We start from the raw sequence: 17,676 nt of genomic DNA, 5'->3' as shown, positions 1-17,676 counted from the left end.
AGATTAAATATTCTCCTTAGTTTTATAAACTTCCTATCTCTAGCTACCGGATTTCTAGGATTCAGTTGATCCACAAAAATGTTGCAGACACTTGGTAAAAATTTTCTTCATCTCTCTACACTTACAAAAACTTCAGAGGGTTACCCAGGTTCAAATAATGGCTATGTTCATCCATGCCATGATCAAAACTGCACAGTAAAAGCAAGCTACTAACATCTGAATGCACTGAAAAGTTTCTATGAAATAAAGAGCAAACAGAGCTATGAAGGTCTTTAAAGCCTAAATGAAAGGACAAATTCAGGGAAATACTTCAGCCTCTTCACAACCTCTAGGTATTGGCTTTCAAGGATCGCAGATGAAGCAATTTTATATATGTTTGTAACGTGCCCTATACAGGGTAATTCAATATAGCATAAACCACCCAAAGGACAATGGGCGGGAACACACAACACACAACATAAGGAAACCATCCGCGGCACATAGTAAGCAGGCTGCAGTGCAAGCCACATAGGTTTTCTCAGACCATTGCACTGTTCAAACATCCATTCACCTCTGAAGTATATCAGCAGGAGCTGTCTGGCTACCTTTCAAAATGACTTTCTTTGGTTTCCTTTCAGGCTGAAATGGACAAACTGTTTAACGCTGTTTTAAAAATACAAGGAGCCATATTTTCTCTCTCCCAGTGTGGGAAGAGAAAGTGAAGACTGGTGGTCTAAATCCCAGTTCTCCCATGTGTACTACATGAATCAGGTCTGGCAGACAAGCAGATGGTACGTGATTTAAACATTTCATTGCTCTCTTAACTTTGTTTAATGAATAATTTGGAACTAATTGCAGATTGTGTAAATACAGCTCATCATTTATGACACAAGTAGCAAATGGTTTGTCGAGCTCAAACCTCACTTTAGCCAAATGGTACCTTCATCTTTGTGTCTGTATTCAGACATTATGAAGTCTGTTGAGGGAAATCCAACAGAGAGCGTTCCTGTGGGGAGCCAGTTTCTTGGAGTTTGCAACACCCTACCTATTCACTTAAGTTTTCTGTTTGTGTATATTTTAATTTTTAGAAGAAAGCAGATATTTATTTTCAATGACATGGCCTAAAAATAGGCTGAAAAAAGAGCATTTACTATGTATGTAATTTTTTCTGTAACACTCATTTTTCTTCCAGCATGGTCCAAGCACCAGCTTAACAGTTACAGCTTTGTAAAACAAACCAAAATGGCACATGCAATTCCACTTCACTAAGAGATGAGTTTGTAACACTACAGGTGGGGTTTCATTGGAATTCTAAGAGGTGCTGGGAATTAGTTTCACTTTCCACAATTTCTGATTTTTTGCTTTCAAAGTACATAATCATATAGCAATTCAAAGAAAATACATGAAAGGGAAACAGCTTGTCATTACATGAATGTGTTGCTGATGATATATAGCTGATTAAGTACCACTTCTTCTCAAATTCATTTGATGCCTACCTCCTTGTGTCTTGATCTTAAGCTACCACTAAGCTACCACTACATTTACCATCATCAGCAACCAATGCTGTGCAATCCTAGGGCAAGAAGTATTCTTAAGATATTCCATCAAGGGTTTTTATTGTTGTTGTTGTGTGTTTTGTTGTTGGTGGTGTTTTGTTTTTTTTTTTTTTTTTTAACAAGATTAAATCTTCAGGATTAGCCATGAATTGTATTTCAAAAAAAAAAAAAATTATTATTCAGGAGCAAAATCTCAATGAAACAAATAAGAGTAAAAACATGCATGAACACAGTTACAGTGAGGAGTAAAGTGCACATGCAAGACAAAGCATCGTCAGCCCTAAAATTCCTGTCAGTGCAATGAAGAATCAGACTTTGAGAAGAAGGACAACAAAAGACCTGTTTTTTCATCAATAACTGTGAAAAAGACTTTGGTCTTATATGGTACCTTTAGCAGCAATATGAATCTTCAGTGCATTCAGAGTAAAAGAAACACAGAAACCTTTTGGATTTAAAGAGAATTTTATCCTCAGGGAAAGAAAAATGTGCTCACAAAGTTCCTATCACTCCAGATTTGGGTCCTAATATTGTAAAGATGTGCTAGATAGTTCTTTTGGAAAGAAGTGTTTCTATACATAGATAAATACTACCAGAAGTTTTATGCTATGGAAAAATGTTCCCTTGTCCAACAAAACAACTCTCCCTCTCACCTATATATACACGTGTACATACATACATATGTTTCCATGGTTTTCCTTCTATCTTCATAAAGCATATTAAATGAAGTTTTCTTTGATCTATTTAAGATCATGTAGCTGTTCATCTTTGTAGCATGTTAAAAAAAATGCAATGGCAAGCACTTTTGTGACAAATGGGCTAGGTTTGTAGCCATTGCAGAAAAGTTCTATATCCAATTAATTTGGAAAAATAGATAGTGGCTATCTACACAGATATGCATAGTCCTTAAAACCAACATACTGATTGGAGTAATTTACATTTGTATTTCTAATTATGAAGCCTAAGCAACATGTTATTTTGTTTAAAAAAAGTCTTTATTACAGTGATGCTGAATTTACTTTCATATCCACATCAAAGAAATGCAATTTACATAGGGGTCACAAGTTTATTTTGTTGTGTTTTCTAGCTATAAATTAATTACCCTTTCAGTGTGTTAGACTATTGTTTATGATACAGTGCTTCATTACAAGAGACATAAGAAAATAAATGTATAAGATATGGGTTTAGATTATCAGTCAAAATATATCCTTTTTCTCCCTGAGTGGTATAGTAACTTAGGCCATTTTCAAGGTGAGATCATTATTTAACCCCATCAACTCAATCAAATTAAATCTGACTTACACATCATATTAGTAAGGGTACCATTAGGTCAAATACTACAAAAATTACTTATTTATATCTCTAATTACAGCTTACTGTTGAGCTCTAGTCCTTGAGGAACTTTTTTTCAGAAGATATGCAACACAAACTTGAGAAATTCTTTACGAAGTGCAGAAACTCCATCATCTTTGGAACCAGGGAAGCAATGATGTCTACTTTGCCAAGCGAAAAAGGCGGCCCTGCAAAGACAATGATAACAGCATAGCATGCTCAGAAAAATATGTTTCAATCAGTCTGAAATTAACTGAATTGTTCAGAATTAACTGAAATGTTCTATTTGAACTCCATCGTATAGACACAGGTATATAAAATATAAGAGCTAAAAATGGTCAATCTAACGGGTAGATACCTCAAGATATTTATTCAGCAGTTGTAATATAGATAAGGCTTAAATTCATTAAGAATAAACAGAAATCTAATTGGATTACCACTCAGACCATCAAAAACGGACACAAAACTCAAGCTTTTGAATCTGTCTCCTGAGATGAACTTCAGATTGATTAGATTCCACAGGAAAGCAAATGTAAAAAAGATTAAAAGAAAAATCAGCAATGAGGTAGGTAGCAGGGACAAATCCATGGTAAAAACAACATTTAATCTTCTTTAAAAATAAAAATTGCTTACTTATTGCTTAAATAAAAATTGCTTGCTTACTTTTCTGGTTTGTACTGTTGCATTACAAAGAAATGAATAAAACAATGATGTCTCCCTTATGCTAGGTTTGGTTCTCCACACCTTAATCCTTTAAACTCTGCCTCCCATATGTCACATGTATTCTCTGAGCACAGAAAACTACTGTTTCCTTTTCTTTTCTTTTCGATAGATCGTCAGAATGTATACATCATATGACTTGAGAACCACAAAAGTATATAATTGTTTGTAGCAGCACATAAGTGTTTTAAACGTTGGAAGAAATCAAAGCAAGCAATAAACAAATGCTACTAAGAAAGGACCATGAATTCCACTCTGATTCCCAGTCAAGTTTTGTGGAGAAACACACAAATTCTTCTCGGATTTTTTCTCTACAAAGATTTATGCATTTATTAGTTTTACTGGAAGCAATCTTCAAGAGGACAGAACTTTAAAATCACATGGGTGCATAATTACAGGTATTAAAATGTGCACTTATTCACATAGTCACAATAGAAGTGTTTTCTCATATGCTTAGTCAAGTAAATGCAAAATAATCACAGTTAGTAAAGATCGTTCACAAAGTATGAAATTTAACCCACGAATCAATCTCAGCACAAGGCTTAAGTAGCTCAAATTCCACTAAAACCTGTATGAGGACCATCTCTTATATAAGATAATTCCATTTTTGTCCTCTATTTCTTTTTAGATAAAGATCATCTAAAAGAAGATTGAAGATGAGATTGAAAAAAACAGAATTTTAAAGATAAAAGGACTCTGTATCATGGAACTAAGTGATCCATAAACAACTGATGATACCTAAAAACTACCACACAATCTATCCTCAAAAATGGTTTGAATTCTTCAGGCTGCATATATTCAATTTTCAAGCCAGTTGATGGCACCCATGCCTTTTTGCACACCATTGGTAAAACTTCTGCAGATTTCATCAATTGCAGCTATGAAGTAGAAGTCCCTTAAGTTTCTCAACAAGATTTTCAGGTGTCTGTTTATATTCAGTCATTTACGCTCTATTTTCTCTTTGAACTCCAACCACATAAGAAAACATTTTATATTCATTTACATTCATTATTCTCAGATTGTTCCTGAACTAAATGTAGGAAAGAAGTAACAAGTAATGAATTTGTTAGCTTGTACCACAGTCTCCTGTTGATTGCTTTGGCTCAGGATCATGTATTGTAAATACTAACCTCTGAGTATTTTAATTTATGCTGAATAGCAACGATGTGGATTTGGAACTCCAAAGTACTTACAGGTCTTTCTTAATTCCATCTTCACTCACTTACTTGGCTCACACTTCCGTTTCTGTTACATGCGCAATGACAGACAAAAACTTTACAAAACTAGGAAATCCTGTGGCTCTTAGAAAGGGAATTCTTACTACCTCCTCCAGTAACTGCTTTGGCTTAGAAGCCTGAATTGGAAAAATTCAAGCTTTACTATCGCAGTTACTTAATTGAACCTTTGAAGTTACAAAACACAATGGATTTATATTTTTTTTGAGATGTGTATCTTTTTTTTCTCCCACTTAAATTCTGCAGTACCGTTTTCTCATTCTCACATTACTCAACACTGTCTTAAGTGGAACAGGAAGCAACTGAATAGTAACAATTAGTAACAGCATAAAAATTCATCTAGAGGGTTCAAGGCATTAGTGAAAGCTTGCTCCACTCTCCCTCCCACTTTTTTGGTGGTACACAACCCCAAAATTATTAGTAAATATGTCTTAGTAATTTTTCATTCATAAATCAAGATTTGATGCAAGAAATTTTGAAACCGAGTCATATTCTTCTGAGACACATACCCATGCCCATCAGAAGTAATGGAACCTTCTTCCTTAAGAGGAAAAGATAATTTTGAATTAAATGTATTGATCATATGTGATCTCTGAATTTGGTTTCATCTTCAGACCTGTTGTATTTTTATAACTTAAGTCATCAACCTCTAGAAAAAATTAATATCACCACTGCTAAATCTTTTTCTGCTATTTGTAATCAAGCTCCATTTTTTCTCGTTTTCTTCTGTTACTTAAAAGCTGTTGAGAATGTTGAACAATACCCTAATTGTTTGAATTTATCTATAGGGGATTTCCACAATGAATTAACGCCTGCTGAAAATTTAAATTAACTATATGGGGAGTTTTCGCAATATATTTACTAATTCAAATATTCCAGTTTAGTACTGAGTTACACTGATTATAGCTGTAAAGATAATTGATTATATTCCTGTTATACATATAGTTGCACTGATACTCTGCACAGTAGGTGATTATATGGTACATTTTGAGCCATACCAGCCTCTACCTTTTCTAACCTTTTCTCACAAACCTAATTCTGAGAAACAGAAATCAGCACATGAAACAGCCTTCATTCCATTTTACTCTTCAAACTTTCTTCTGAGATGATGTACAAAATCTGTCAAAACTGAGGTATGTTGTGAAAAGGGATTGATTTCTATCTCTTGTTGGACTGAGATCATCGACACATTTGGCAACTGTAAGATGATCCTTTGTTATTCCTGACTGATGCCAAATTATTGCCTGGCTTTGAATCTGCTGTATATTTTGAAAAGATACAGAAGATATAACTAATAATTGTTGTGTAATACAACTGTGGAAAAAATAAAACCATGACAAAGAGGAAAAAATTTCACATGAAATTGGTGCAAATACATTATCAATATTGGAGAAATGTAAAGAGCTATTGTTATTTGCTCCACTCACAGTACAGCAAATTGCTCTGCTCTCAATAATAATTGTGCCATCAGGAACTTTCATTAATTCCTGAAGAACCAGTTACATTTTGAATTTCCACAGCTACCATCAAAAAAGACACATAAGACTTAAGTTTGAAAGTTCTGCTTTCATTCAGTCTTCACAGAAGAAGCAGAATAGAATCAATCCATACCATCAAAGAATCTCATGATGACTTTCAATTCAGATATTCAGTTGATTTCAAAAGACTCAGTACTGTGAAAATAGCTATATCCAAATAAACTCATTCATGTGAGCAGTCCCATTGGATTATAGTGGGACAAAATGTTAACATTTTGTGTTAGCAAAAATAAAAAATTTAAAAGCACTTGGATGTACGCAAGTCGATGGGGCCGGATGGGATCTACCCAAGGGTACTGAAAGAACTGGTGAAGGAGCTGGCCAAGCCGCTTTCCATCATTTATCGGCAGTCCTGGCTATCAGGGGAGGTCCCAGTCGACTGGCAGCTAGCAAATGTGACGCCCATCTACAAGAAGGGTCAGAGGGTAGACCCGGGGAAGTATAGGCCTGTTAGTTTGACCTCAGTGCCAGGGAAGCTCATGGGGCAGATTATCTTGAGGGTCATCACGCAGCACTTACAGGGCAAGCAGGCGATCAGGCCCAGTCAGCATGGGTTTATGAAGGGCAGGTCCTGCTTGACGAACCTGATCTCCTTCTATGACGAAGTGACATGCTTGGTGGATGAGGGAAAGGCTGTGGATGTGGTCTACCTAGACTTCAGTAAAGCTTTTGACACCGTTTCCCACAACATTCTCCTAAAAAAACTGGCTGCTCGTGGCTTGGACTGGCGTACGCTTCGTTGGGTTAAAAACTGGCTGGATAGCCGGGCCCAAAGAGTTGTGGTGAATGGAGTCAAATCCAGTTGGAGGCCGGTCACCAGTGGAGTCCCCCAGGGCTCAGTACTGGGGCCAGTTCTCTTCAATATCTTTATCAATGATCTGGATGAGGGGATCTAGTGCACCCTCAGTAAGTTTGCAGATGACATCAAGTTAGGTGCGTGTGTCGATCTGCTCGAGGGTAGGAAGGCTCTGCAGGAGGATCTGGATAGGCTGGACCGATGGGCTGAGGCCAACTGCATGAAGTTCAACAAGGCCAAGTGCCGGGTCCTGCATCTGGGGCACAACAACCCCAAGCAGCGCTACAGGCTGGGAGATGAGTGGTTGGAAAGCTGCCTGGCAGAGAAGGACCTGGGAGTATTGGTTGATAGTCGGCTGAATATGAGCCAGCAGTGTGCTCAGGTGGCCATGAAGGCGAACAGCATCCTGGCTTGTATAAGCAGCAGCATGGCCAGCAGGTCTAGGGAAGTGATTGTCCCCCTGTACTCAGCTCTGGTGAGGCCGCACCTCGAGTACTGTGTTCAGTTTTGGGCCCCTTGCTACAAGAAGGACATCGAGGTGTGCAAGCGAGTCCAAAGAAGGGCAACGAGGCTGGTGAGGGGTCTGGAGAACAAGTCGTACGAGGAGCGGCTGAGGGAGCTGGGGTTGTTCAGCCTGGAGAAGAGGAGGCTCAGGGGCGACCTCATCGCTCTCTACAGGTACCTTAAAGGAGGCTGTAGCGAGGTGGGGGTTGGTCTGTTCTCCCACGTGCCTGGTGACAGGACAAGGGGGAATGGGCTAAAGTTGCGCCAGGGGAGGTTTAGGCTGGATATTAGGAAGAACTTCTTTACTGAAAGGGTTGTTAGGCATTGGAATAGGCTGCCCAGGGAAGCGGTTGAGTCACCATCCGTGGAGGTCTTTAAGAGATGTTTAGATGTTGAGCTTAGTGATATGGTTGAGTGGAGGACTTGTTAGTATTAGGTAAGAGGCTGGACTGGGTGATCTTGGAGGTCACTTCCAACCTAGACAATTCTGTGATTCTGTGAAAAATCTGACAAAAATAAACATTTTTAAGAACGTATTTGCCTTCAACTTAATGGAAAATGAGGGTTTCCTTTTTGCAGCAAGTCAAGGTCAAAAAGATTGCCAGTATAGTCAGAACTGAGCCATATTAAACGAAGCGAAAATTGAACTGGCTGTACCATATTCATTTGGTGCTTCAGGCCTCCAACCTGCCACCTTTTTAGTAACAGTCATAAACTTTTAATCTTACAAAAGATTCCATTTGTGACCACAGGGCTGGCTGTGTCTTTAAGCATACAGACACAAGTGAAGCATGCTGCTATATGATGTGCACTGCCCGAGGAGGTGCTCAGTGATGTATAGCGCGTGACTCACATACAAGCCTTTTCCTCTTCTCCACTGGCTGGCAAAGGCATAAATTTAAACTGGACTCTTCTTGTAACAAATAATGTCATTCTTGTAGCAAGCAAGCTGCTTACTTTTTCCCCCCATACTCACTTATTTGCAAGCATACCCAACAGCAGGTTCGTCTACTTTGCAAAGTAAAGGTCTGAGCCTTTTCTCACGTTCAGCCTGTTTATGTGCTTTCATGCTTAAACGGACAGACCACCAGTAAAAATATGTTACAGACTTGTGCATAAGCATCAACTCCAAATAGAACTCTTCCTAAGCACTATGAGGATGATCTACACCTGACTTGTAACTTTGCTTGGTCAGAAAATGTGGACAGAATGTATACAGATGGCACTTTTATGTTTACCTTGCCCTCGACCCATCATCACATGTTCTTTTCCAGATCTTTTAACTGATGTTTTATTTAATAGAAATAGTGGAAAATTTTGTGACAAAATATTTTTATTTTTGTCCTAATTTTCTAAAATATGTGGGTTTTTTTGGTAAAATATTCCAGTTTTAATGAAAATAAATCAGATAGGTAGCTAGAATCTTAGTCGTATAGCCTGACAATAAAGCAACAAATCTATTACTATCTAGTTTTGATTTAAAAAAAAATAAAAAAAGTTAAATGTTAATTTGGACACAGAAAATGTGTTCTATATGGGTATATTATATTATGCTCAATATGGGTATATAATATTGCATTTTATATCTATATAAGGGCTCATACCAGTCTTCAAGTTTACCATACCTTGGACTATTTATACTTATCTACTAGCAAATCTGTTAAAAGAGCTTGTTTTCTCTTTTTTATTTATTTTTAAAGCAAGAAAACTTTGGAAATCATAGAAGAATCTAGAACAACTATTTCTTATCTAGCTCTAACTCCATTACAATGTGTAACAAATTTTGAAGCATGAAAAGTAAATCTATTTCTCAGTGCTTCGTTGTGTCAAATACATGGGTATTTGTGACTATGTGCTAATTTATGCACTTGTCTTAGCTACAGCCCAACAAAACCAAGTCAGCGTGCTCTGGAACCGTATGATTACGGAGCCCTGTTCTGATACTGCTGACAGGAATGCTTCAATAGGAATTCCTAATACTCGGTAATGTTAGAACCCATGACCAGAAAAAAAAAAAAAAAAGAAAAAGGCAATGCAATACAGAAGGTGATAGTGAATGGAACTCACCTAATTTAATCTTTTCTTCTAAAAATAAGCATCAGAAAACATGCCTTTGAGTAGGAGAGTTCCTCAGTAGGAATCTGTATGCAATATTGGAGAGGTATATGGTCCAGGTCTTTTATATTCATAGCAAGAGGAAATGATTAAAGAACAGTTTGACACTGTAAAATTATGGTGTGAAACTTCACAAGCGGTATGGAAGATATACAGTCAGTGGACTATTATACAACGCAAAATGTGAAATTGGATAATAAAATATTATTCTGTCACAGATCCCAGATTCAGCAATTATATCAGACACAACCCCATTAACTGTGGTAGGCTATGTGAAATGAAAGAACAGACCAGTTTTCAGATAGGATACAGTAGTCTTTTTGACCACTGATGCAAAACACATCTCAGTGTTCTTTGTTATTTGTTGATATTTTTGTGTGTCTGTAAAGAATTATCTGGATATAATTCTGAACACAAACCTCAGAACCCCAAAATATTTTAAGTATATAGGTTCTATTACGTAAAAGATAATATGTCTAATTTTACCGAGCATAATTCAGAATTGGCTAGTCCTAAAGTTAACTTTTTCTCAAACAGATTGCAACGAGAGTTAACAGCTAAACAGGATTTTTGGACAAGTTATGGAAATACCTGAATAAGTATGTAATGTAAAAGTGATGGTTGAAGTATTGTAGTGATTTTCAGCTTATAATAATTATTTTTTTAAAAAGTAAAAAAAAGTTATTGACCCTCACCTAGTAGCAAGGAGTAAGGAAAGGAAAGGAAAGACTCATTACGGTGTATTACCCATAGATAGACATGCCTGCACAACAGCAATCGAATATGACCGTATTATGAGGGACATATAATTAGCATAATATCCATCAAAGGAAGCAATTCACCATCTTTTCTAGATCACTTGAGGAGACTTTAGGCTGAACTGTATAAAAGGCCTCCTCTTTACTTCACAGTGTAATAGAACTTGCATCCATAGAAACAATGGATGCAAGTACCCAGAACAAACTGTCTCAAAGACAATCAGAAAGGCTCTTTCTGGGAACTACGACTAAAGAAAGCACATGTTAAAAATTAAAAAAATTCAATCTTTAAATTTTTGTTACCCACAATAATATTCATTAAACTACTTATCCTCATATTCACTGGAAAATTCACTAGAAAAAGTAGACTCACCGAAATAAAGCTTTTTATTCTTTATCTTATTGATATAAGAAATTGTTTCATTCTTCAAGGCTTAAATAAGACATGCAGGCTGAAAAAAATTTTTTTTTTTAACGATTCTTGGTTTTTCACCCATATAGAGACATGTTTTGTACTTGCTGTTGGTCTGATTTTATATTCTGAAACTATTAGGAGAATCAAGCTAAGCCACCGCAGTCAAAATTTCACTCCTACCTTACAATTAATTTGATCAATCTTTTTGATTTCTCAATCTTTAATACAGTTTTTGGAAAACATACTAATAAAATAATTAATTATGGGTGCTAACATTATTTGCATTTTCTCTAACAATGGAGGTTTCGGAAATCATAGAATCATTAGGTTGGAAGAAAACTAAGGAGTTCATGTAGCTCAACCTCCTGCTCAAAGCAGAATGAGACTAGGACAGATTTCCTTGGGCTTTGTCCAAATGGGTCTTGAAATTCTCCAAGAACACAGATTCCACAACCTCTGGCAAACCTGTTCTAATGCTTAATTATCCCACAATGATTTTTTTTTTACCAACATACCTAATCCAAGCCACTCTTGTTTCCACCTATGACCACTATCTCTCTTTCTTCCACCTCAGTTAAGAACCTGTCTTCATTTTCTTGGTAACTCCTTAGGTCTTGAAAGTCTGGTTTGTCTGTTAATGGATGCAGGATCTATGTGTGTTTAGAAATTCAAATGGAATAATGAGCAATGCCTATAAATGGGAAAAATCACACTGCAGAAAGTTTTACTTTTCTACCTACTGAAGTTTCTAAAAATTTTGCATAATACTGTTCATATTTTATGATTGTTTTTAAAGCATGCGTGCTAAAAAAAATCGGGGAGGGACAGCAACATATGACTCAGTTTGACAGATCGCAACTAAATGGTGGGAGTTGAACTACTTTCAGTTTTCTTATTACACATTCCCCTACCTACTATCAGCATGCCTACTCACATTACAGCCAGAAGCTGTGAAGACAGAACATGTATCTTTAAATCTGGAACGTAAGGTAGGACCTTGAAAGAACCTTAGTTAAAATGATGCCGTAGTAATTAACAAGACAGAAACTGTATGAAAATAGTAGATAGACGAGCTTCTGAATAGGACCTTCTTAAACACTTCCAATTAGTTGTCAGAGAAGGATCATTCCAAAGTATTAATTCTGGGCACATTGCTTTTTCCACTACGTTACAAAGAACATCTCGTGAACACTGCCACTTCTGGATCAGCAGTGTCTTATCAGAGGCAGACGTAAGCTTTGCCATCAGTAGATACCATGCTGTTGTTGTGCTCTTTACGTGCTTAGAAGTTCAGTGCACTTTCCCCTGTCCAATTTCTTTGTTTTTTTTTGTGTTTTTTTTTTTTTAAATTAATTCTTTTACCATTAATATTTTTTTACTCTTTTTAATGAGAGAAAAGCCTCCCTGAGCCTGCAGGTAAAACAATCAATTTTTTAAAATGTCAGAGCTCTGATAAAGGCCCAGTTCTTTAGCAACAATTAAATAATTAAGAGGTTGCAGCAGCAGTTTGAAATGACCCACGTGCATGCTCGATAATTTATTTTCATATCAAAACCATTAGTCATGGGCAACCTGCCTTTCTGTGTCATTTGAGGACAGATTGTAAAGTTTTAAAGCTGTCTTGATGAGAAGGAAAAGAAAACACACTGTATTAATAAACAAGTAAAAGAAAAATCTTTTTAGGTTAAAATTAGATTCTACAGCTAAAGTTCGTTTCCCTTTCATGCATCTGCCTTTCCATTTTCCTGCTGTAATGAAAATGAATCTACTTTGCATTAAATGCAAACAGACCAAGACTGCAGAAACAGCCTATCTTGGTTTATCACGTCACATTCTTTCAACTTTTTTCTTAGTTACTGCAGCCCAACTCCTGTGAAACCAGTGACTTCCTATCCTTGATAAAGGAAGGGCAATGGATCATTTTGATATGCCTCTGTAGGCTCTGTGAGATAGTAAGACATGAGCCAGCAGAGGAGCAAGCATGGGGTTGACAATTCCAAGAACATGTGAATCTTCAAGAATAATGGGAACTGTGAAACTATTTGGAGGAATTAATCCTTTCCTTTTCTAGTCCCTATCAAATTCTCAATATTCTGGTGCTTTCACAATCCACTGCAGACAGGTTCTACCTGGGTTGATTTAGTTGTGCGTATCATCAAGATAACTGCACATTTAATTAGCCATAGGATACCTCAAGTAAGAGCTTGCATACTCGTAAGGTGACGGTTCTTGAGGAAGACAGTGAACCTCCAACAAGATTATATCTGTCAGCAGGGGAGCTTTCTTATGGAGCATGGCTCCACCCAACACTCCTCTGCCGTTATTCAGCAATTTTGGTCAATAAAGACAGCCTTCCCATTTAGGAGTATACTGCAATTAAAACCAATACACTGGGCCTCCTGAACACTCAACAACAAATTTAAAGTATAAAAAGGAGACCTAATTACGTCACCTAGTTTATTATTAGTTCCTTATGGCATCAGGAAGGGGAAAGACAAGTCAAAAAAAAACCAATTTTTTCTATTAGCAGAAAACTTACTATCAGCTTTTGAGAATTTTTACTACATGAGTATTTCTTTAAATTCTTTTTGAATTAAAATGTCTGGCTTTCCAAGAACTTTATAACTAAAGCCAAACCTAGAGGAGAAAGAGTCAAATTCTTTCACTCACAACGTATGATTTTTTTTATTATAAAAACTAGATCCATAATGCATCCAAATTTTCATTAGATTTTCAGTTATTCTGAAATAAAATTTATTTATAATGAAAAGCAAATGTATCTATGAATTAACTCTGCTTTCTCCAGTCTTTTCAGACAGAGACACCTAAATTATTTTTATAGTAATCTTAATGCCATAAAGAAGAAACCACAATAGAAAAAAACATTTTGGCTCTGTTTATTCATTTGCTCCTCCATAAAACATGGTAAAAGATCCCTTGGCAAGGAATGGAAAAGGTCCAGTTCAGGTAGAATTCAAGAAGGAACATACAGGTTCTGGAAACTAAAGTCGCTTGCTAAGAGACACCAGTGTCATTGCAAGCATAATGTAACTGCCTGTTCTTCTTTCTTCTTTTTCCCTTCAAACAAACATCAAAATCAAGGTCAACACCAAATATTCAGCTACTGTCAGTCAACAGTCCTCAACCCAGCTGATGGTATCACTCCACAACTTAGACAATACAGAGGCTGAGAAACACTCAGCTCCATCGTTAAAAGAAAAAAAAAAAGAAACAGATAAACTAACATTGCCACAAAGCTTGCTTAATCAGATTGTTCACTTGCAGTCCTTTGTATTAAAAATTTCTCAATTGAAAATAAACACTAGCATATTGCTATTCAGTAAGAGTGCAAGCAGTACACTACCTACAAAAATAAACCACTCTTGTGTTAAAGAAAAATGCTTCTGGCAATGAAATCTAAATATGCACAATGTACCTTAAAGAATTTCTGGAAAAAATTAATTACTCATCTTTCCTCTAAGCTAAAGCAAGCTTCACAGGGTATCAAAGCAGCACATAGCAACATAGGAAATAACTGCAATATTTAACTCTATAATTGAAAGAAAAGCAAGTTATTGATAATAAGACATGTCAGCCAATTTTATTTCAATGCACACTAAAAACTCAAAACAATCTTTGATAGAGGAATCTGATACGTCTGTATCACTTGTCCTAAAAACAAGGTAACGCAAACAAAATAATTTAGAGGGAAAACAAATGCTTTAGAAGGAAAAAAAAAATGCTGCTATCATGTTTTCTAGCTTCATCACCAAAAAGCTGATCAAAATTTCTTCAGAGAAAGATTGTGACAGATTGAAGGCAGATTCCACAATAAAAATCTCAAAATCGAACTAAGGTTAGCTAGCATTAACAATGAAAGGACAAGAAGAGGAAGTTGAAAACAACGAAAAATAAATGAAAATGATGAGTGATCTGCAAACAACACAAGGGAAAATCAGGGAACAACACACAAAATGACAGTATTTGAACTCAGAAACTATATCTATGCAGGAAGAGGATCAGAAATACATTACAACAGTAAGATACTACAAACAACTGAATGATCTCTATATTTTCATGCATGCAGCCTCAGTGAAGGAAGTGTATTCACTGAAGTTTTTTACACCAGAAACACATTTCTGATCTGAATACTGCATTTCATAAGATCCTTAGGGACAGGATGGAAGACACTTGCACAACAGTAAGATAAGAAATGCAAACACCAAATTTACAACATTCCTTAAAAATTAGTCACCCTACTTGATAAAGGAAAGTGCTAGATATTCACAAGTTATTTGCTCTTTAGTTAAAGGAATAGCTCAGAGCAAATATCCCATTAGAAAAACAATCTGCTTAAATCTTTCCTTCTTAAGACAAAGCAAATTACTTGGTTGTCACAATTATGGTAAAAACAAGACACTAAAAAATAGAATTAGTCTGCTTGGAAGACTTCCCCTCTTCTTCTGCCACTTCACAGCTGCAGTCAACTGGTATAAAATTGAAAGGGCTGCTGCATTTCTCCCAGCATCGAAGAAACTATTTTTCTTTCTGAATGAAAGAGCCATCTGTAAGAACATGATCTAAAAACTAGAATGAGCAGACAAACCCTGCTACAATATATTTCTATGAATTAAAGTATCATGCTGTGTGCTAAAGCCCAGTGTTATTTTCAGGCTAAATTTATTCATTAGCAGGTTTAGAACCTTTTATCTCTCAGCTGACACTGTTCCTTAGTTTCAGCATCTAGCCATCCTGATACGCACACCTACTATGTTTATAGAGTGGAGACATCTCTTTTAGCCTTACTTTGCTGGCTTACCAAAGCAGTTTTCTGGCCTATTTCTACGTCAGCAGGTGCCTACAGTCACATTATACAGCGCTGCCTCTATTTCAGATTCGCAACACCCAAGTCAGCTCTAGTTCTAGAACCATAACCTGTGGGCAAACTATCCTGCCCATGCTAATCTGCTAATCAGTTACAGGCAAAGCTCTTCATTTCCTTTACTCTTCTTATTAACTAACATGCTGCAGCTTAATTTCATCTGGTTTAGCTGACCAGAACCACATATGTGATGATATGATGTACCTGAGGAAATCTTACCAGTACAACACCACTACTAATTTCTCCTGTCTGCTATATCTGAGCATCATGTTTGCTATTTTCACTGCCATATCATTACTAAAACAATTATTTTGCAGCTGATTAGTATACTCATGTGTTGCTTCTTATCAATTATTACACATCAATAAAGCTCTAGCTGACAGCAGAAATCCTTGCAATTGGTCCCTAACTGCATGACCTTGCAGTTTAATACTGCATTTCATCCTGTTTCTATTAGTTCACTTCCAATTCATTTAGCCAGTTTCACCTCATCTTTGAATCAAATGATGTTTTCCAGCTTTAAGACATCAATGAATTTGCCTATTTACAACAGGGTAAAAATTAAAAAAAAAAAAAAAAGGCTACATAAGATTGATGCTTACCCTGATTATAGAGTCTTTTGTTCAGTCCACTAGTTCTCATTTCATTAAGGATTTCAGTATTATCACATTGATTTTTTTTTAATTACATCACAATTAATCTGTTATACGCCACCTTTTTAAGCTAAACAAGTTATGTTGCACAATACAAATACATTCCTGGATACCTTATAAGTGAGATCTTCTGTAGCCCTTATGTTTATAAAGGAGTCAAAGCAAACAAGGATATCAGGCTGCTCTGTCACAATCTTTCCTAGTTAACTTTTTTGTTGTTCTTCCTTTATTATTTTCTTTTATGTCTTTATTGACTCATTTGGTTGATAAATTCCCAATCCTTGCATAGTATTAATTCAGACTCATGGGTTTACAGTTGTCTGAATGTTTTTATTATTTTTAATATAGATGTTATGTACAGTACTCTCCAACTTTTGTACATCAGTCAAGTTTTAGCAGATTAATTATAAGATTCTTGCTAGTAGTAGTTTCATGCAACATTTTTTCCACTACTACAGAATGAGAAGTATGCTGACTATAACCAGTTTCAAGACACACTATTGAGTTCTTTCATAAAACTTTCTACCTATAGATATCAATGGTAAAATTTGTCATTTATGGAACTGGGGGATCTTTTCAATTAATTGTTGAGGTATTAATTCATTATCTGAGAGATCGTTCTTAACTTTGCTGAAGTATGACATTATGCCTTGCATAGAAACTTATGGTCAGCTTATGGCAAAAGTTTCTGAAGCACAGAAAGATTTCAATTCTCACACAGATTGATACTGAGAAATATTTAAAATGGAATATTTTTAAATAAGCACAGGTTTGCTTCACTGATGATAACTCCATTTAGTTGTAGCTTACAGTTCATTGCAGAGCAAAGGATATAAAAACCTCTTCACTTTAAACTTACAATATGTGAAAAAAATGGCTGCATTTGTTTCCTTAAGATATCAAGTAATTCTCCTGAGAGGCAGAATCCAATTATTTCCTAATTAAGCAAATCTGCATCCTTTGTTTAATTGGAAGGGATCCAGACTCAAATAGTTGAATGTTCTTTTTTGTCACCGTTAACAAAAAAGAACTCTTTGTGTGTTCAGGAATTAAATCTAGAAGAAAGAATTGACACTAATTCCAGGAAAATTACTTTTATTTCAGACCTGGGAACACCAAGTATCATGGACAGTTTTACACCATTGAACTAGACTCAAACTATTGTATCTACACATCATAAGTATGCCAATTTGTGT

General features: G+C 36.0%; 1 protein-coding gene across 1 annotated transcript in view; it reads right to left on the bottom strand.

Annotated features, from left to right (window-relative positions):
• Positions 1-17,676, bottom strand: part of MPPED2 (metallophosphoesterase domain containing 2) — a 603,962-nt gene that overhangs the window by 294,379 nt on the left and 291,907 nt on the right. The window contains exon 14 of the mRNA XM_080595267.1: positions 2,910-3,052. The gene's annotated coding sequence lies outside the window, so the exon portion shown is untranslated. The remainder of the gene's footprint in view (positions 1-2,909; positions 3,053-17,676) is intronic.

Source organism: Anser brachyrhynchus, assembly GCF_964034855.1.
Source record: "Anser brachyrhynchus genome assembly, chromosome: 5".
Taxonomy (NCBI): domain Eukaryota; kingdom Metazoa; phylum Chordata; class Aves; order Anseriformes; family Anatidae; genus Anser; species Anser brachyrhynchus.
The sequence above is the reverse complement of the archived record's forward strand: the minus strand, read 5'-3'. Positions and strand labels throughout refer to the sequence as shown.